The sequence below is a fragment of the Camelus bactrianus genome, chromosome 23 (assembly GCF_048773025.1).
Source record: "Camelus bactrianus isolate YW-2024 breed Bactrian camel chromosome 23, ASM4877302v1, whole genome shotgun sequence".
Classification (NCBI taxonomy): domain Eukaryota; kingdom Metazoa; phylum Chordata; class Mammalia; order Artiodactyla; family Camelidae; genus Camelus; species Camelus bactrianus.
The window spans coordinates 39,730,021-39,751,484 of record NC_133561.1 but is presented as its reverse complement, the minus strand read 5'-3'; the positions used below and the strand labels follow the sequence as shown (position 1 = coordinate 39,751,484).

The window sequence follows — 21,464 nt, the reverse complement described above, 5'->3', positions numbered from 1 at the left end:
CCAGTGATGTAAAATGCACCTCGAGGAAAGAAACTTAGTCACAACAGAACCTCCAGAGGGGTTTCAGCTGATAGCTAGTCAGAAATTTTGCAGCACGGGGAGGAGTGCCAGGACATAGACCATATCCTGAATGAGAAAAAGCTGCAATCTAGGGTAGCCTATGCCAAATGACCACCTTTTATAACAACGGCAGAGGTAGGGAATTTCACTGCCAGCAAACCTTAAAAGAATTCAGCAGTTTGAGAGTGATCCTAAAACAAAAATTGAGAATCCTACCCTGAGTAGAAAAGTAGCAAGATGAATTGGAAATAAAAAAACCATTGTTGCAAATGCAAGAAGAGCCTGAGTTGCAAAGAAGTAAGAAGAAGAAGGCAAGGAGGACATCAAAATCCTAAAGATGGGAGAGAGTAGCAGGAAATCATAGTTGATTTTATGCACTATCTTAAGTGAATCAGCTTACATGACTTTCTGAAGCAAATGGAGAGTTGCATGGCCTAATGTGTTAGCAAAACAATCAGACAAACCAACAAACACCAAAAGGTTACAGTTGGCTGACATATACCAAACAACCATGATTATTCAAGACAAAATACTCAAAGTGATATCAAGGATCATTCAGCACCCATCGACCTATTATCGCTGTTAGCATGTACACAACACACTTGAATTCCAAAAACAGACTCGTGCATTACTATTCATAGACACTTATCCAGAAGTGCATATCGTGAGCCAACACAAATGACGGTTTTGAATATGATTGTTTCATAGAACGTGATATAGACTTACAAGTCTTCCAACAGGATGAACGAATGTCATATTCTACCCTACGTAGAGAAGAAATGGCATAAGCCTATAACAAAGACAAGTAGCTCTGCAAAACTGTACTAAGAGCAAAAGAGACAGACTTGAAAGGGCACATTGGGATTGGTTTCACTTCGAGGAATTTCAGCCCCCATGAAACAAATGGATCCATGTTCTGAGAGTGTGGATGTTTCAGCAGAAAGCAACAGACGGATATGTATTCTGGGTGAATGGATATTACACAAACATGACTTTATTTTAGTGGGTCTCCGTGTACTGTGAACTGTTAGAAAATATCAAGACGTTTGAAAACATAAACTAAAAATGGACACACTTCCCTCCGTTTGTACTGTGTATACAGTCTGGACTAAAGGACAGCGGGAAGAAAAAAGGACGATTGGACGCCAGTGGATTGAATCACATTTCCGTTAGGAACCTCTAGTCTAATGCAGCCCCTCCCCAACACTGAAAAAATGCAGCAACCATTGGGGATGGCAGTTACCAGATGCAATTCCAGATGGAATGTTGCTGTGTACCGCGAGGCTTGTTGTGGCTGGTGGATCCACGGTAACTGGGCAGAATTCTGTGGGTGGATCAGTGTGATGGAGGGTCTGCCGCCCTCTGTGGAGCTTGGCTTTGGTGTTTTGCTCGGGAAGCTGTGCAACTTTGAGTTCCTGCTGCTGCCCAAAGACCTGAGTTCACGGGTCAGTTTCCAGAATCTGAAAAGGCAGACAGTGGAATATGTGCCTGTCATCAGCTTACTGGTGAGGCTGAGTTACTTCCAGACTTGCCAAGTCCTGTTGAAGTCGACTTTATGGGAGACACGAAGAGAACCTGGCAGAAAAGCTGGCTGGACGGATTGAGCTGAGATGCGAACATATTGATGAGAGTTGTTCTGCTACAATGGAGAATACCGGCATGGAGGCTTCTCTAGAGAATTCCAGACTCGAAATTCTTTCATGAGACCTACTGAACCTCGGTGATACTGGTAGAAATATACGGAGTGTCAACGTGCTCTTGAGAAAGTTACTCAAATCCCTGCTTCAAGAACGGGTCCAAGATTCCTGATGTCTATAAGAAAAGAGATGGTGGAGATGATAAAAGCGCTCATGTTCTTGTAAGATGTCATGAGAATCCACAGGTCCCAAGGGGCATTTCCAAACCATTCAGACCAAAATGCACCAAGCCCAGGTAAGCCTTTTCCCAGGTTTGGTCATAGCTATCAGGCACTTGCACTTCCCACCCCTCCACTCAGTCATCCATTTTAAAGAATCAGATCCTGAGCTGCAATGAAGCCAGTAGGAGAAGAGCAAGCCCCTCCTAGAATCAGAGTTCCTCCAACTTCACACTCTGTGAAGAATGGTGAATTACTTAAAGGTCAAATACTCTCGACTAAAATAGATAGGAATTTAATACTCAGCTCACACAAAGAAATGATGACCTTCCCGTAGATTCAGCAAATGCTGTGGTTAAGTCTTTTTCGGGTGAAGGGAGTGTGGTATGTGAGGGGAATCTTTGACTGAACTTGAATATGTATTAGGCATCAGTATTTCAAGACAGTATAGTCAAATATTATAAGTCAGATAGTGAACTGAACTGTAAAAGTCGTGAAAGACATTAAAGACACAGGTTATGTGGGGCGTCTTTCCCTTTAGACAAGCTCTGGGTGCAAGATATCATGGGGGTGCACACTTGGTTGTGTGAAATTGATTTACCCAATATGATCGGATGATTAAGCGTTCTCATCAATGATAGAAGAACACCTGGTTCTCAATTGCCTAGCATAGTTGCAGCAGGGTTCTCATAGCTAAAATGCCTCTAGGTGCTTTGGAATCAAGCCTAAATGTATAATTTTGTTTGATTTTTCTTGTATTTTCCTAAAGAGGAATGTTACCCCTTGAAATGCCAACATTGGCCAGTATGTGTCATTGGGAGTAAAGGGAACCACATGCACAAGGGAAACCCAGGTTCTCGGTTATTTCGTGGTTCCAATAGATACTTCATGGTTCCGGTTGGTGTTGTTTTCAACAGTAAAGAGTTGACATATCCCCATCAACATATTGGATAGCGATTTTACTTTATAACTGTCTATATTTTTCTTATAGTTGACATAATGTTACAAAATTGATAGGTCTGGCATCTAGGTGGATTTAGTATGTCTCAAAATCTACCTTCATTTTCTTATAAATCCCAAAACATGTAAATCAATTCTATTAACCTTCTTAAAAACTGCAACTGAGTTATCAACACAATGTGAAAATTGGAGGCTAAGAACAAACCCTCCCACCATGGCTGCATATTAAACAGAGCTAAACAAACATCACAATTCTGTGAATTATATCTGTAAAGTGTTGATTTATCGATGCCCAGTTGGCAGAGAACCAGTGCAACCTGCGCTTACTCCCACCCATGTACACAGCAATGTAAACATCCACTCACCTAGCCCTTGACACAGGACACTTTCCAAAGTGTGGTCTGTTACGTCCAAAGACAGGATGAGGCCTCAGAAAACCTGGAAGCAGGAGAAGGCAAAGTAGAGAATGGAAATCTGTGCAGGATCTGACCCCTGCTGATGGAGCAGCAAAGGTTAAACTCTGTTTTACTTGGACGCACACTCTCAAGCGGACAGCACAGATGGGATTGTAGGTAATGCGCTGAGTGTTAGAAGAGTGCACAGCAGATGCTTGGATGACGTAACTCATAGAAATCAGCACAAAATATTCTCACAATTGATTCTGAGACAAAGATCCGATCTGCCAAATTTGAGCCAGCAGAGGCAGCAGAAAATGAGTTATAGAGTTACAGATAATGGCACACGCTGAGTCTCAGGGATCTGGAGTGCATTGTGGGTTGTGGTGGGTTCTATCAAGACAGCAAACCGACCTGTTACCCCATTAATAAAGCAACCACATTGGCGTGTGAGGTTGAGTTTTCAATATGTGCCATGGCCACATCCACTGCATCTTGCAGGCCCAGGATCAATTTGGCATTTTGCCAATAGAGCACGTGTGGGGCTCAATCAGAGATGTTGTGCATCTGGTCTGAGGGATTCAGTGGCCCTTGGGTTTGAAATCAGTATTAAAAGCTTTAGGATCTGCTACAGTCATAACCTGGACAGGGATTACGGATTGGTTTGAGGAAGAGAATTCAGTACAGCTCTGTGTTTGCATTCGTGCACCCATGACCCAAGGATGAGTGATCAAGGAATAGTGGTCAAAGTCCACAAAGTGAGAAGTTGAAGCATTTCCTTCAGCATTATCTCCCAAATGCAGATGCTACATTTTGGATGGCACTGACATGGTACTGCACAGAGGACACAAAGATTGGTCTGCGGGATCATTCCAGCAGGCCCTGATGTATGACATCCATACATATGCTTCCACTGGTGTTTCTGTAGACAGAGGAGCTCTGGGAAGAACTGGTAATGTTGGGACATTCCCATGGCAATAGAAAGCACAAGCGCACTCTCAATTTGCTGTTTTGGAAAGACTCCAATATGACATACAGCAGAATGCCGAGCTGAAAACATTTAAGCTTCATTTCCAGAACAGGAAGTGTACTCTGCACTTTCAGAATTGTGAGGTAAGTGCAATAAAACGAAGTTTTACTAATTGAAATTATATGGTGTGTTCATCACAACAAAGGCAACACCAGCAATTAGAGATATACCAGACAACACACACAGGAACAGGACATGGCATCAATGCCTAGGGAAAATTGTCCTCACAGAAATATCATGGAACTTTGTACACCCAATGGTCTAAAATTTTCACTTAACAAAGCCCTATAAATCTATATTAGATATCTGATATTACTTGACCAGTAGAGATAAAGAAGTAGAATAAAAGAAACAGGAAGTACCATTTTCAGTTCCAAAGAGTTTGAAGGCCCAAAAAATAAGCTTTCAAACATCTAGACTGCAAAACGCTACCAGAGCATGTATAGAAAACGGAGGTGAGGAAAACATGAAGTACAACAGTGTCTCAGAATCACAAAAGGCAGTTATCCAGGAAAGGGGAAGAGAAACTCTAAAAACGAGCCAAATAATACCAGAAAAGTCAAGGATGATATAATATCAGTGCTAAAGTCAGTCCAAAGCAGACTTGATAATGCAGACGGACTCGTGAAAGACTGTGAAGACAGGGGAACAGAAATCCCTCGATCAGAAGAAGACATAGAAAAAGAAGTGCAACCCAATGCAAAATTTGCTGTTGAAGCCTGGGGTAAGACAAAGCATGAAAGAGTAAGATTCGTAAGAGTCCCAGATGGAAAAGCAAGATTAACAAAAAAATTCTGAAAAGATATTTGTAGAAAAATCAGACTGTAACTTGCTGAAAGACAAGAAAGAATGAGGTATACGAAATCAGAAAGTACACATACCAAAGGAGTTGGAAACCCAATACACCTACATTCAGCAGTATTATTCAAATCAACAAAGTTCATGATCTACCGAGTGATTTTAAATGCATCTAGAGGAAAACAACTTAGTCCCAACACTACCTCCAGAGGGGTTTCAGCTTATATTTCGAAAGGAATATTGCAGGATAGAAGGAGTGACAGGACATAGACCAAATCCTGAATAAGAAAAAGCTGCAATCTATGGTAGCCTATGCTACAAGACTGCCATTCCTATTAAAGGCAGAGCTAGATAATTTCACAGACCGGCAAAACTTAGAAGAATTCAGCAGTTAGGAACTTAGCCTTAAAGGAAGATTGAGAATTCCACCCTGAATCGAAAAGTAGCAAGTAGAAATGTAAATAAGAAAACCATTATTGGAAATGCAAGAAGAGCAAAGTGTTGCAAAGAATAAACAAGAAGGCAATGAGGAAATCAAAATCCTGAAGATGGAAGTGGGGAGCAGGAAATCATAGGTGATTTTCTGCACTATACTAAGTAAATCAGCTTACATAACTCTCTGAAGCAAACGGAGAGATTCATGGCGTAATGTGTTTGCAAAACAAAGAACAAGCAAACAGTCAAACAAATAAACACAAAAAGTGTACGGTTGGCTGACATCTATCCAAAGGAAACATGATAATTCAAAATAAATTACTCAAAGTGATGTCAAGGATCATTCAGCCTGCATTGACCCAGTATCGAGGCTTGCATGTAATCAACACACATGTATTCAGAACACAGACGTGTGCATTAATATTCATAAATATTGATTCAAAAGAGCATATCGTGACCTAACCCAAATGCCGATTTTGAATAAGATGGAGTCATAGTCCCTGATATAGGATTACAAGTCTTCCAACAGGATCAATGAATGGCATATTCAACCCTACGTAGAGAATAAATGGCATACACCTATAACAAAGACAAGTAGCTCTGCAAAACTGTACTAAGAGCAAAAGAGACAGACAGGAAAGTGCACATTGGGATTGGTTTCACTTCTAGGAATTTCAGCCCCCATGAAACAAATGGATCCATGTTCTGAGAGAGTGTGTATTTCAGCAGAAAAGCAACAGACGGATATGCATTGTGGGTGAATGGATATTACACAAACAAAAGATTCTTATAGTGGGTCTTTGTGTAATGTTAACTGTTAGAAAGTTTAAATACGTGTGAAACCATAAACTTAACATGGACAGAATTCCCTCCGTTTGTACTGTGTATACAGATCTGTACAAAAGAATAGAGGGAAGAAAAAACTGATCATGGGACGCTAATGGAGAGAATCACATTTACCTTTGGAACCTCTCGTCTGATGCAGCCCCTCCCCCAACACTGACAAGATGCAGCAACCTTTGGGGATGGCAGTTACCAGTTGGATTCCAGGTGGAATCTTGGTGTGTTCCGCCAGGATTGTTGTGGCTGGTGGATCCAAGGTAACTGGGCAGAATTCTGTGGGTGGATCAGTGTCATGGAGGCAGTACCGCCCTCTATGGAGCTTGGCTTAAGTCTCTTTTTCTGGAATCTGTTTAAGTTCGAGATACTCGTGCTGCGCAATGGCCTGAGTTCACGGGTCAGTTTCCAGAATCTGAAAGGGCAGATAGTGGAAGATCTGCCTGTCATCAGCTTACAGGTGAGGCTTCGAGGTACTTTCAGACTTGCCCTGTCCTTTAGAATTTGACTTTATAGGAGACATGAAGGAAGTTGGCAGAAAAGCTGGCTGCACGAATTGAGGTGAGATGCGAACACATTGATGAGAGTTGTTCTGCTACAATGGAGAATACTGGCATGGAGACTTCTGTTGAGAATACCAGGCTCAAAAGACATTCATGAGACATATTGAACCTCGCTGATACTGGCAGAAACATATGGAGTGTCAACGTGCACTTTAGGAAGGTACTCAATTCTCTGCTCCAAGAACGGGTCCAAGATTACTGACGTCTAAAAGAGAAGAGATGGCAGAGATGATAAAAGCGCTCATGTTCTTGGAAGAGGTCGTGAGAATCCACATGTCCCAAGGGGCATTTATAAACCACTCAGACGACCAAGCACGAAGCACAGGTAAGCCTTTTCCCAGGGTTGGCCCTTGGTACCAAGCACTTGCTCTTCCCTCCCCTCCCCTCATGTATCCATTTCAAAGAATCAGCACTTGAGTTGCAATGAAGCCAGTAGGAGCTGAGCAAGCCCCTCCTTGTATCAGAGTTCCTCCTCCTTCACATTCTGTGCACAACAGTGAACTCCTCCATTGTCAACTACTCTCGACTAAAATAGATTGGTATTGAATTCTTCGCTCACACTTTGAAATGATGATCTTCCCCTAGATTCAGCAAATGCTGGGCTTATGTCTACTTTGGTGTGAAGGGAGTTTTGTAAGTGAGTGAATTTTTTGCCTGAATTTGGATATTTATTTATCCTCATTTTTTCAAAACAGTATTTGTAACTATTATAATTCAGTTATTGAAATGAAGTGTAATTGTTGGGATAGATATGTAGTGACACTTCTTTTGTGGACCGTCTTTTCCCTTTTGTCAAGTCCCAGGAGCAGGATATAATGTGATTGCTGTATTTTTTGGGTTAAATTGCTTTTCTCAACATAATTAGTCAATTAAACATTCTCATCTTTGATAGAAGAGCATATGATTCTCAATAGCCTAGCAAAGCTGCGGCAGTGTTCTCATATCTATAATATCTCTAAGTGCTATTGAAACCATGCCTATGTAAAAATACATTGTTTGGGTTTCTTTGTGGTTTCCTAAATAATAATTTTTCCCCTTGAATCGCCAACATTGACCAGTATGTGGCATTATTAGGAAAGGGCACCACATACACAATGGAAACCTAGGGTTGTGGTTGTTAATGGTTCTAAGAATAATTTCATTGTTTCTGTTAGTGCTGGAGGCACCAAGAGAAAACTGTTGACCTGCCTCCTTCTTGACTTTTGGCTGCTAATTTATATTTTCTGTGCATTTTTTTTATTTGGATATTTCAAGCTGGTACCTAAATTTGGCAACTCTGTCTTATAGTTAGATTTAGTATGTTTCTAAAACTGTATTTATTTTGATACATTTCCCATGTATGTAATTTAATTCTGTTTATTATTTGAAAGTCTGCAATGAGGTATGAACACATTGTCAGACCTGGAGTTTTCGGACACATCCTCCCACAATTGATATACAGAAAATTAGCTAAACAAGAATCAAGTGTCTGTGAGTTATGACTAAATTGTGTTAATTTATCCATGCCAAACTGGCAGAGTACCAGTGCAAACTTTGCTCAGTCTCTCCCATGTATACAGCAAGATAAACGTACACTCTCCCAGCCCTTGGCCCAGGAACCCTGCAGAATAATGCCCAAACATCTCTTACTTCAAAAGTCAGAAAGAATTCTCACATAACCTGGAAAGAGTAGAAGGCAAATTAGAGAATGGAAATCAGTGCAGGACCTGACCTTTGGTGAGGGAGCAGTAAAGGGGAAACTGTGTTTTACTGGCATGCACACTCTAAAGTGGACAGGTCATTTGAGATGGAAGACAATGTGCTGAGGGTTAAAAGAGTGCATAGTGGACGTTTGGTTGACATATCTGAAAGCAATAATCACAAAATTTCTCTGCAATTCATTCCCAGACCAATACTCCACCTGTTAATTTTGAGCTAGGAGTGCCTGTGGAATCTGTGTGTTAGGGCTGTGGCTGATGTCACAAATTTATTCCCAGGGGTTTGGAGATTGTTTTGGGCTGTGGTTGGTACTATCTAGAGAACAGATCTGCCTGGGTCCTCTCTTAATATTAAATTTGCTGGCATATGTGTTGTGGATTAGCTTAGTAACCCAGGGCCTTAGTCACAGTCTTTCCACATCCACGGTATAATTGCTCATTTTCTCCATAAAGGAGAAATGGGTCTCATTCAGAGCCATCTTCATCTAGTTTCTAGAATCCAGGGCAATTTATTGTTGAAATCAGATTCTATAGCCCAAGGATCTGCAACTTTCATAGGCAGGATTGAAATTTCTTATTGTCCAAAGCAGAGGTTTTTGAAATGCCTCATGCTTGCCTTTGAGTTCCAATGCCTTATTGCAAGAGTTCTTGGTGAAGAGATCTGCTGAACAATAGGTGAATTTGAAGCCTTTCCATCAGCCCTGAATACCACATGCTAATGCAACAATAGTTGTGGTGCTGACCCAGTACTACACTAAGGACCCAACTGTGGCACTGCACGCTTCAACAGGTTCTAATGTGTGACATCATTAGATTTGTTTCCACTTTTGTTTTTGTTTGCAGAGAACCTGAGGGAACCCATTATAAAATTTTGACTTTTCCGTGGCAATAGTAAGGACGAATGCACTTTCATGAGAGTGTATTGGAACCATTCCCTATCCACATATCCAGCCGGCAGCCCAGAAACCATTTGGAAGCCTGTATTCCAGCAAAAATTACTAGTCCCAGCACTGTCAGAGCTATGATAAGCATTTAAGCAAAATGACACTCTGCTAACTTTACTAGAATAGGTTGTATTCACCACAACAAAAACCACACTAGCAATCATAGATATAACAGGCAACAGACACAGAAGGAATGCATGGCATCATTACATACCAAAAACAATCCTCACAGCATTAATACTAAATGTGCACAGAAATGATTTCACTTACAAAAGCTGTTCAAGTCTATAATAGATAACTGATAATCCTTAACCCATAGCGATAGAGAGATATAATAAAATTAAAAGAACCATTCCAAATTTTCAAAAGACAGGAGTCTCCTGAAAGAACATCCAATGTATTAGACCACCAAAATTTACTAGAACATGACTTGAAAAGGGAGGACATAAAAACACTGAAGGAAATCTTGAGTCTATGAATACAAATGCAGGCTAGTATAAATGGAAAGAGAAACACTTTAGATGAGCCAAATATAATCAGAAAACTCAATGGAGAGATTAGCTAAGCTAAAGACAGTCCAAATCGGACTACATAATGCAGAGGAACAAATAAGTGACTTCGAAAGCAGGATAACCACAATCAGTCAGTCAGAACACGACATAGAAAAGCAATTGAAAACCAATGCAAGCAATGCAACTGAAACCTGGGATAAGAGAAAACATACCAGTCTGTGACTCATAGGGATCCCACATGGAAAAGAAGAAAGACAAATGGTTTGAAAAGATATTTGAAGAAATCAGACTGAAATTTTCTTAAACCAAAGATAGAACCAGCTATCTTAACACAGGAAGCACAGAGGGTCCAAGCATAATGAAACCCAGTAGGCCTACAACAATATATATTCTAACTTAAATGGCCAAAGTTGATAATAAAGAAATGATTCTAAATGCACCAAAATAGAAACAAGTGCTTTGCAAGAGAACTTTCTAATGTCTTCAGCTGATTTCTTAATAGATAGATTGGTAATTATTTCTTCCCTCTTTCATTTTGTGTTGATCCCTATTCCAAGAACTGATGAAAGGCAGATTCCTTCAGTCTAAACAAGATGAGTTGGCAGAGATTCTATAAGTGTTCAAGTTCTTGGAAGAGGTCATCATAATCAACACATCTCAAGGGGCTTTTTCAGACAATACAAGAGACCATGCACCAAGCCCTGTTTATAGTTTTACCAGGATTGGGCCAATGTATTAAGACTTGCTGTTCCTTCACACTGAACCAGCCATGCAGGTATACCTTCAGTCTGCTACTGCAGTTGAATTGGAGCCAGGTCCAATTTTACCAACACTGTAGGGAGAACCTGAGCCTGCTACTGCAGGAGACACAGCACTGTGTCCCATTTCACCAATCTTTCAAGGAGATTCTGAGCCTACTCCTGCAGGAGACTCAGAGCCAAATCACATTCCACCAGCTGTGTAGGAAGACCCCCAAGCCTTCACTTGCAATGGATCCAGGAATGTGTCCAATTCCACTAGCCTTGTAGGGAGACCTTGAGCCTATTCCTGCAGGAGAACCAGATCTCTGTCATATTCCACCATCCCTCCAGGAAGATGCAGGGCCTCCTCCTGCAGGAGACTCAGGATTGGGTCTAATTTCACCAGTTCTGCAGGGAGACACTGAGACATTTCCTGCAGGAGACCCAGGACTGGGTCCCATTCCATCAACCCTGCACTAAGACCTTGAAGTGGGTCCAATTCCACTAGCCTTGCTGGGTGACCCACAAGCCTGATCCTGCAGGAAAATTAGAGATATGTCATATTCCAGAAGCCCTGCAGGAAGACTGAAAACCTGCTCCTGCAGGAGACCCAGGAATAGGTCCAAATCCACCAGCCTTGCTGGGAGAGCACAAACCTGATCCTGCAGGTGATACAGAGCGAGGTACAATTCCAACAGCCCTGCAGGGATATCCTGAGGCCACTTCAGCAGGAAACACATGACTGGGTCACATTCCAATATCCCAGAAGGGAGACTGTAAGCCTGCTACTCCAGGAAACCAAGAATTCGTCCCATTCCACCAAACCTGCAGTCAAACACTGAGACTGCATCTGCAGAAAACAGAGTGGGTCACATAACACCAGCCCTGTAGTGAGACTAGAAACCTGCTCCTGGGGGAGACCAAGCCCTTCACAGAGAACATGAGCCAGCTCCCGCAGAAGAACAAGAGTTGTGTGACATTCTACCAGCTCTGCAGGTAATCCCTAGGCTTGCTCCTGCAGGAGACAGACATCCCAGTCCAATTCCATCAGCCTTTCCAGGGAGAATCCCAGCTTCCTCTTGTAGGAGAGCCAGAACTAGATCTCATTCCACCAACCCTGCACGGAAACACTGAGCTTGCTCCTGCAGGATACCCACAGCCAAGTCATATTCCACAAACCCTGCAGGGAGACACTGAGTCTGCAATTGCAAGAGACCAAGGACTGGGACGAATTCCACCAGCTCAGCAGGGAATCCCTCACCTGCTCCCATAGGAGACTAAGAGCCATCAGTTCTGGTGGGGTCCCTAAGCCTGCATCTGCAAAAAATACTACAGAGTTGAGTCACATTCCACCAGCCCTGCAAAGAGAACAGAACCTGCTGCTGCAGGAGACACAGGACTAGGTCCCATTCCACCAACCTTGCAGGGATACCCTGAGCCTTGGACCAAGGAATGGGACAAATTCTGCTAACCTAGGGAGACCATGAGCCTCTCCTGCAAGAGAACCAGAGATGGGTCATATTACAGTATTCTTCCAGGAAGACCCAAGGCCTGTTCCTGCAGGAAATGCAAGAAAAGGCCCAATTCCTCCAGCCTGAAGGTAGTGTCCAAATCTGTTCTGGCAGGTGACCCAGAGATGGGTCCCATTCCACCAGCCCTGCAGGGAGACTCTGAACCTACTTCTACAGGAGACCCAGGAATGGGTCCCATTAAACCAACCCTGAAGGGAGACACAGAACCTACACTTGCAGGAACCACAGAGCCAGGTCACATTCCATCAGCCCTGTAGTGACCCCTGAGCTGGGTCCAATTACACTATCCTTGCAAGGAGACCCTGTGCCTACTCCTGAAGCAGAACCAGTGATGGGGTCATGTTCCAACAGCCCTGCAGGAAGACCTGGAGCCTGCTTCTGCAGAAGACCCAGGACAGGGTCTGATTCCACCATCCCAGCAGGGAGAAATCTAGCCTGCTCCTGCAAGTGACCAAGGTCTGAGTCATATTCCACTAGCCCTGTAGGAAGAACATAAGACTGCTGTTACAGGAAACTCAGAGCCATGTGCCATTCCAGCAACACAGCAAGGAGAGTATGAGCCTGCCCCTGAAGGAAACAGAAACCCAGTCACATTCCACAAGCCCTGCAGAGATACCTGAGCCTGCACATGCAGGAGACCCAGGCCTGGGGCCAATTCTACCAGCCCTGTGGAAAGACCCTGAATCAGCTCTGGCAGGAGACTAAGAGCCATGTCACATTCCACCAGCCCTACAGGTAATTTATCAGCCTGCTCCTGCAGAAGACCCAGAGCCAGGTCACATTCCATGAGCAATGCAGGGAGACTTAGAACCTACACCTTCAAAAGACCCAAGAATTGGACCAATTCCAATGGCACTGCAGGGAGACCATGAGCCGTGTCCAATTCCAGTAGCCCTGCAGGAAGGCCCCGAGCCTACTCCTGCAGGAGAACCTGAGATTGGTCATATTGCAACAGCTCTAAAATGACCCAGAGCCTGCTCCTCCAGGATACCCAGGACTATGTCCCATCCACCAGCCTTGCAGGGAAACCCTGAGACTGTTCCTTCAGGAGAACCACAACTGGCTCACATTTCACCAGCAATGCAGGGAGACTTAGAGCCTGCACCTTCAAGACACCCAAGAATTGGACCAATTCCAACAGGACTGCAGGGAGACCATTAGCCAGGTCCAATTCCACTAGCCCTGCATAGAGACCCCGAGCATGCTCCTGTAGGAGACCCAGCACTGGGTCTCATTCCACAAGGCTTGCAGGGAGAAACTCTGCCTGTTTCTGCAGGAGACCAACAGCTGAGTCACATTTCACCAGCCCTGAAAGAAGACCCCAATCCTGCACCTGCAAGGGACCTAGGACTGGAACAAAATTGACTAGCCCTGTAGAGGGACCCTGAGCCTGCTTCTGCCAGAGAATCAGAGATGGGTCATATGCCATCAACCCAGCAGGGACAGTCTGAGCCTGCTCCTGCAGGTGATACACAGTAGGGTGAAATTCAAAACCTTGCAGGGACACCATGAATCTGCTGCTGCAGGAGAAAAAGGATGGGGTCTCATTCCACAAGCCTTACAAGGAGACCCTGAGCCTGGTCTTGCATGAGATCCTGAGCTGGATCCTGCATGAGACACAGGACTGGGTCCCATTCTACCAACCCTGCAGGGGAACCCGAACCTGCACCTGCAAAAAACACAGAACCGTGTCACATCCCACCAGCTCTGCAGGGAGACTGTAAGACTAGCCCTACAAGAGACCTAGAGACAGGTTATTTTACCAGTCCTGCAGGGAGACCCTGAGCCTGATCTTGTAGCTCCTCCTGCACCTACACACACACTTCTATGAGACCCAGAGCCAATTCAGGCATCACCACCCCTACGGGCTGAGATGCCTCTGCAAACACCAACACTGTCATCTAATTCTCAGAATCAACCCACTCCCAGACCCAAACTTTACTTCCCTTCTCCTGGCATCATTTTTGTTTGTTTTTTCTGTAATTTCCTTGTTTTCTTTCATGTCATTTAGAGTATCATCTTTTTTTATGTTTTAAGTTTACAATAATAAAATTTAGATGTTTTTCCATTTTAAATTGTGCAATTCAGGAGCATTAAGTGCATTCACAATGCTGTGTAACCATCATCACTGTCTAGTTTCAGACTGTTTCTTTCCTCATAATAAAACCCTGTATCCAAAGCACATATTCTCTTTTCTCCCTCCCCCAGCCCCTGACAAGCCCTAATCCTATTTCTTTCTGTGTGTCTTTCCCTACCCTGGATGTTCCCTATCAATGAAATCATACAAAAGATGGCTGTTTGTGTCTGCTCTCATATTTTAACAAGGGACTGGTGTATTTTTTTGTTTTACTTGAAGTAGCATTTTGGTTATTTGAAAGGGAAACCCAGGTGGATTAAACATGAGATGTACAAAATGAAAAATTTAGTAACTATGTGCATAATCTCGAGATAGGCACTGCTATTCTATGTGTGAAACCAGAGCCAGAAGGGAGATGCTTAGCTCTTCCTGTGGCAAAACATAACCTACAAAATAAAAAATAATAATATTCAAAAGCCATGAAAGACAAACCACAACCTGGAAAAATCATTTTTCATAACCTAAAGTCAGAGAAAGGTTTCACATCCCTGTGGTCCAAAAACTTCTTGAAACACTGTGTTCTAAACAGAAACAGTACAAACACATGCAATTCCAACAAGAGGCAATGCAGGTGGCCAGTGTATATTAGAGGTGCTTGACCTCTCAAGTGAGGATGCACACAGATGTACACACTTTGGAGACAGCATTGGTCACCATCACACTGGCAGGACTTTAGCCTGGTGACAACCAGCTCTAGTGACAACATGAGGAGGCAGAGGCCACAGTAGATCCCCTGGAGGGAAGATTGTGCAGGCACTCCTCTCTGGGAGAACAGTATGCAGGATGAATTACAGTTCCACAAGTTCACCCCTTTCCGAGTAGTGCTGATGCTTAGTGTTGATCATACTAAAATTCTTGCACAATTTTTCAAAGATGTCTTTTCAAGGATGTTCATCACAGTTCTGGTTTAACTAGTAGGAGATTGGAAGCAACACTAATGTTCATGGAGAGGGGGTGGGATTCATCAGTTCTGGTTCACATGGAGGAATGATTGTTGTGCAGCTGGAAAAATGACTGCTAGGTCTTTACCTGATGTCAAGGAAGCCCTCAGTTTGGATGCTTGTTAATCCATCATCTACATCCCAGATGCCATCTATGACCACATATGTGTCAAATCCTCATAGATGTAAATGAATCTTGTGGTGTGTGAGAGACAGAGGCAGAGAGAATAAGAGAGATAGAGACTGAGAGATGTTCATCAAGCCATTCATGATGGTCACTTCTGGGGGTGGGATTTGCAAATCTCTGCACTTTTCCTTTAGGCAACATTTCAAGTGTTCATAATGTATCTATATTGCTTTACTAATTCTAAGGTATTTAAAACATATGTTACTTGAGATTCATTCATATTGAATCCACAGCATAAAGTTTATTATTTTTATTTTAAAGTATTTGTTACAAGTACAATCAGCATTTATGAGAGTAAAATGATAAATTCTAAAGAACTAAGAATCAGATAAAGAACAAAACCTTTTCGTGACTCAGACACAGGCCAGCTAGTTGGCAGCAAATGGCAGGGTGGGACAGGTTTCTCTAGAAGGTTGTGTATGTTCTGAATCAGCATCCAATAGAGGCAAGGAAAAATTACAAGACATGTACGCTGGAAACTACAACAGCTTGTTGAGAGTAATTAAGAAAGACTTAGCCCTATTTTAAAATTTGAAGGAGCCAAAATGACAGAGTAGACAGACTCACAGCTTGACCTCTCCCACAAATACACAAAGAATTACATCTACAAAAACATTGAATTGCACAGAATCCTCCTGAACTCTGGCAGACTGTCTCTCATTTTGAAATACAGGAAGATTCTCACAAAATATGGTAAAGAATAAAAAGAAAAAAGACAAATTCAGTGCAGGACTGATCCTGCAGGGAAAGAGTAGCATAGGAAGAAAGGCACCCTCACACTGGGACACAACCTCTCTAGCTGGGAGATCAACTAGGAAAGAAGCAGAGCTTCCAAGGTTTGGAGGAGACAGTGGCAACTGCATGGCAGGCAGAACTGGGGAACTGACACAGAGGGTCCCTGTGATGACCAGCACTAGACATGAGCTAGCAGGGATGAGCCAGGACTGGCTACTGGAGTCAGTGAAGAGCCCAGGCAGAGGGCTGGGTCACACTGCAGAGAGGCAGCATCAGGAAACTAGAGGGCAGTGTGAGCTCTGGCTGTGTGTGTGTATGTGGAACAGAACAGACTGAAACCCTCATAAAAAAGCACCAATTTTGGTATAATGGGGGAGGAATGACGCATGGCTGTGCCAAAGTCACTTTCTCCACTTGGCTCCATTGTTGGTGTGTTCTCATGAGAAGAGAAATGGGGCTTGGTCATAGCCAACAGTGCTGCACAAAGGCAGAGCTGAATGTTGAATCCATATCCTGTGCCATTGCAACTTCACAGGCGGGACTGAGATTTGTTTACAGCCCCAGGCAGAGAGGGTGGATTTGCTCTCTCTGGTCACTTTGTGGATCCACACCTCTGGGACTTACAGGCAGTGAGTGGAGTTCTGACTCAAGAAGGGTGGCCAGTGAGGGTATTTACAACACGGTGGTGTATGGTTCCATATGTGGATGCGGAATTGGGGTTTGAGATGAACCTGTAGTGGACCACAAATTCATGTGTGTGAATACACACTTGCTAAGGCAGGTCCAAGGGACTGACACTGCTGGATCTGCACTGATGTTTCCTGGGGCTCAGAACCTGAGGGGCACCAGAGTAGGTGGCTGACATTCCCATAGCTAAGGCAGGGATAAAGTCAACATCAACAAATAGTACTTTGTAAGTCTGCATAACAGGTGACAGACAACACCACAGAGGGAACTCCCCAGTGGACATCTGCCTATTTTTCTTCACAACTGAAGTGCTCCCACACTGCCTACTACGCACCACAGCTCAGAAACGGGTCTAGAAGAAATACATAGAGCCAGAGAAATATAAGTAAATAAAGAAGCTGTGGAACCACTTTCAATTAAAAGAACAAGAGAAATCCCCTGAAAGAACAATCAGTAAAATAGACTGATAATCTACTAGACTTCAAAAAGGGAATGAACAACACACTGAAAGAACTAAAAGAGACTATCAATAGAGACAGAAAACTTTGAAAAGAAAATTTAAACTATAAAGAAGAGCTAGTTAAAAATAGAAAATTCAACTACAGGCAATCAAAAGCAGACTAGATAACGCAGAGGAATGAATAAATGACTTAGGAGACAAGATAAAAGAAATAACCCAATACAGCAGACAGAAAAGCCAATAAAAACCAATTAAAGCAAGATAATATACAGTGTGCCAGCCTATGCATAATAGTGGGTCCCAGAAGGAGAAGAAAGAGAAAAGGGGATTGAAAAGATAGTTAAAGAAATCATGACTGAAAACTTTCCAAACCTTAAGAAGGAAAGAATTATCCAAGTACAGGAGGCACAGAGGGTCTCAAACAAGAAGAAACCAAACAGACCTACACCAAGACATATTATAATTAAAATGGTTAAAATTAAAGATAAAGAAAATATTCTAAAGGCAGTGAGAGAAAAACAAAATGTTAGTTACAAGGGAGCCCCATAAGCATTCAGCAGATTTCTCTACATAAAAACTTCTGGCCAGAAGGGAGTGGCAAGTTATATTCAAAGTCCTGAATGAGAAAAGGCTACAAACTAGGATATTCTATTTAGAAAGACTCTCCTTTAGAACAGAAAGAGAGAGAAAGAATTTCACAGACAAGCAAAACTAAAAGAATTCAGCAGTACTAAATCTATGCTAAAAAAAAAAAAAATTGAAAGTTCTAATCTAAATAAAACATAAACAGGAAACTATAGAAATTAGGAAACCATAATTGGAAATGCAATAAATACAGTGAATTGCAAGGGAATACATGAAGATAAAAATAAGTCAGCAAGTCAATAAAGAAAGCAAGAAAGAAAGAGAGAAAGAGAGAATAGCAAAATCATAAAAGGTGAAAGAGGAGAGCAAGAGAATATAGATTTTGTTCCCTTTCTTTTTTTTTTCTTCTTTCTTTTTGTCTTCTTTCTTTTTAGAATGCACTTGGGCCAACATGACTATCAACTAAAACCAAACAGATGAAGTAAGGTGTTACCATACTTGAAAGACAAGATAACCACAAATCAGAAGTATATAAAGAGTCATAAAACCCAAAAAGAAACCAAACTTATAGAAAAGATATTTATCAAATGACAAAAATAAAAAAAAAAATAAAAGAAAGAAACAAATAAGAAATACCAAATCAACTGGAAAACAAATTTCAAAATGGCAATAAAACCACATCTATAAAATAACTACTATAAATGTCAATGGACTAAGTGTTCCAATCAAAAGAAAAAGTGAAGAAGGGGGAAAGATGGTGGAGTAAAAAAGATGCTCAGAGCTCACCCCTCTCCCACAAATTCACCAAAAGTGACATCCACAGACACACCCACCACCCAGAACACCTGCTGAACTTTGACAGAATATTGCCTTCTTCAAAAGATAAAATTTTCACAAATCTGGTAGGAGAAAAGGAGAAAAGAAGAAAAAGGAAAATAGTTCAGGACCATTCCAATGAGGAGAGAGCTGCAAAGGAGTAATAGCATTAATACACTGGGTCTACCCAACTCCAATGGCGAGTTCAGCAAGATGGAGAGGGAACATCTGCTGCTCGGATCTGTACAGAATAGCCTTTGACTGACAGAACTAAGTTAATTGGGCACAAAGAGTCCCAATGATCCCCAGCCCTAGACGTGAACCAGCAGAGGAGGGATGGGACAGGCTGTCTGAGTCGAGCAGAGGACTCGGGCTGACTGTACAGAGGAAACCTTGGGGGACTGCAATGTTCTGTGTGCCATGGCTGGGAGAGTATACAGATTAGAACAGCCTGGGTCCCCCATAAAATCCAAAAAAAAAAAAAAAAAGGCAAAGCAACACTGCTGGTCTGCCCTGGGGGGAAGGGGATCCGTAGCCTTTGTGTCCACAGACCCACAGTGCCATTATTGGAGACTTCTTGGGAGAAGAGAGTCAAGGCTCAGCCATAGCCACCATATTTTCTGGTTCATGGTTCCCAGGTGAAGGAGGGGTCAAAACCCGAATCCCTACCTAGGGGCTCCACAACCTCATAGGTGGCACTGAGATTTGTTTACAGTCCCAAGCAGAGGGGACCATTACACACCGATGCCTCTCTGAATTGGCTCTTCTAAGACAAATGGACAAGAAGCAGTGTTCTGGAACAGAGCAGGGGTGAGGGCTAGTGCAGCTGTTTTCTCTGAGTCCAGCTATGAAGCATGGACCTAATGCGGCAGGGGAGCTACCTGCCAACTACCTTGCACAAGTGTGGTACTGGGACCAGGCATCTGGTGGGGGTGCAGACCACACACTTACTGATGCTGGGACACAGACCAGGAGCACGACTGGAGGGCCTCTGGAACCAGCAAGTGGAGTTTTCACAGCAGGATATGGGCAGGAGTGTGACAACCACAGGAAAAAAGGAGCTCCTGCTCAATATCCAGGGCAGACTCAGGCCACCAGAACACTAGCCACACCACCAACAAAGGGGATAACAGGCAAAAGGCATGGAAGGAAGACTTGGCAACCACCCATAATTAAAAACAACCTTATGACAAAATTATTGAGTGCATATTCTTGGAGAAAGGCCAAGTTAGTGGAGTAGAAGGATACTTGTATCTTATCCTCTCCAATAAATACACCAAGACTGACATTCACAGACACACCCACCCACTCAGAACATCTGCTGAACTTTGATAAAACATTGCCATCTTCAAAACACAAAATGTGCCACCAATCTGGTAGGAGAAACGGAAAAAAGAAGGACGAAAATGCAAAATGGCTTGGGTTTGGTCCTTTGAAGAGGGAGCAGCAAAGGAGGGATAGTGCTGGTTGACTGGGTCTCCCCCTTCCCAACGGAGAGGTCAGCAGGATGGACAGGGAACCTCTGAGGCTCAGAAGTGTACAGAACCGCCTTGACTGACAGAATTAAGTTACATGGGCACAAAGTGTGTCAACAACCCCCAAACCTAGAAGTGAATCAGGGATGGGAAGGGACAGGCTGCTGGATCCAGGCAGACTCTGGTTGAATGTACAGTGGTAACCCTGGGGGACTACAGTGTGCTGTGGACAACTGCTTGGATTGTATACAGATCAGAACAGCCTGGGACCCCGATAAAATAAGAAAAAATAAAGCAAAGCAACATTGCTGGCTTGCCTGGGGGAAGGGGAGTTTTGCCTTTGTCTCTGCTGACCCACGGCAACATAACTGGTGATTTCTCAGAAGAAGAGAGATGAGGCTCAGCCACAGTCATCATACCCACCCAGGCAGAGGCAGGGTTGAAACCTGAATATGTACCTGGCAGTTCTGCAGCCTCATAGGTGGGACTCAGACTTGCTTACATCCCCAGACATATAGGAATGTTCTGTCCTGGTGCGTCTATGAACTCGCACCTCTAAGACAAATGAACAAGGAGCAGAGTTCTGGCAAAGAGCAGGGACTAGGGCTGGTGTGGACATTTGCCTCAAGCCCACCTACAGAGTGTGGAACAGATGTGGAGTGGGGAGTAGCACTGAACAGGGGAGCAACCAACCCAACTACTGTGCAGGACTGCTGCACCTGGACACGGCATTGGGAAGGGGCACACCCTGCCCACCTAACATGCAGGAGAGCAGCACCAAGATGCAGCATTGGGAGGAGATGTGACATGTCTACCTACAGGCACTGGGAGCAGCACAGACCAAGGGTGTGACCAGAGGGTCTCTGGAACCAATGAGCTGAGTTCATGAAACAAGGCAGGGGCAGGAGCAGTGACAACCACAAAACAAATAGGAGTCCCCATTCAATAGCCAGGGTAGGCTCTGGTAAACAGGTTAACGGCCACATCCGTAACCAAAGGGATAACAGACAAAAGGCACAGAAGTAAGACTTGGCAACCACACTTATTTAAGAAAGACATCTTGATAAAATTATTAAGGGCACA

At 43.2% G+C, this 21,464-nt stretch overlaps 1 long non-coding RNA gene across 1 annotated transcript; it reads right to left on the bottom strand.

The window, feature by feature from the left end:
- Nucleotides 1-1,143: 1,143 nt before the first annotated feature.
- Nucleotides 1,144-7,132, bottom strand: LOC141574867 (uncharacterized). Its single transcript, XR_012501995.1, has 3 exons — nt 6,494-7,132; nt 3,241-3,313; nt 1,144-1,872 (listed from the first exon to the last, which is right to left on the bottom strand). It is a non-coding gene; the product is annotated as an uncharacterized LOC141574867 (long non-coding RNA).
- Between the last annotated feature and the right edge of the window lie 14,332 nt (nt 7,133-21,464).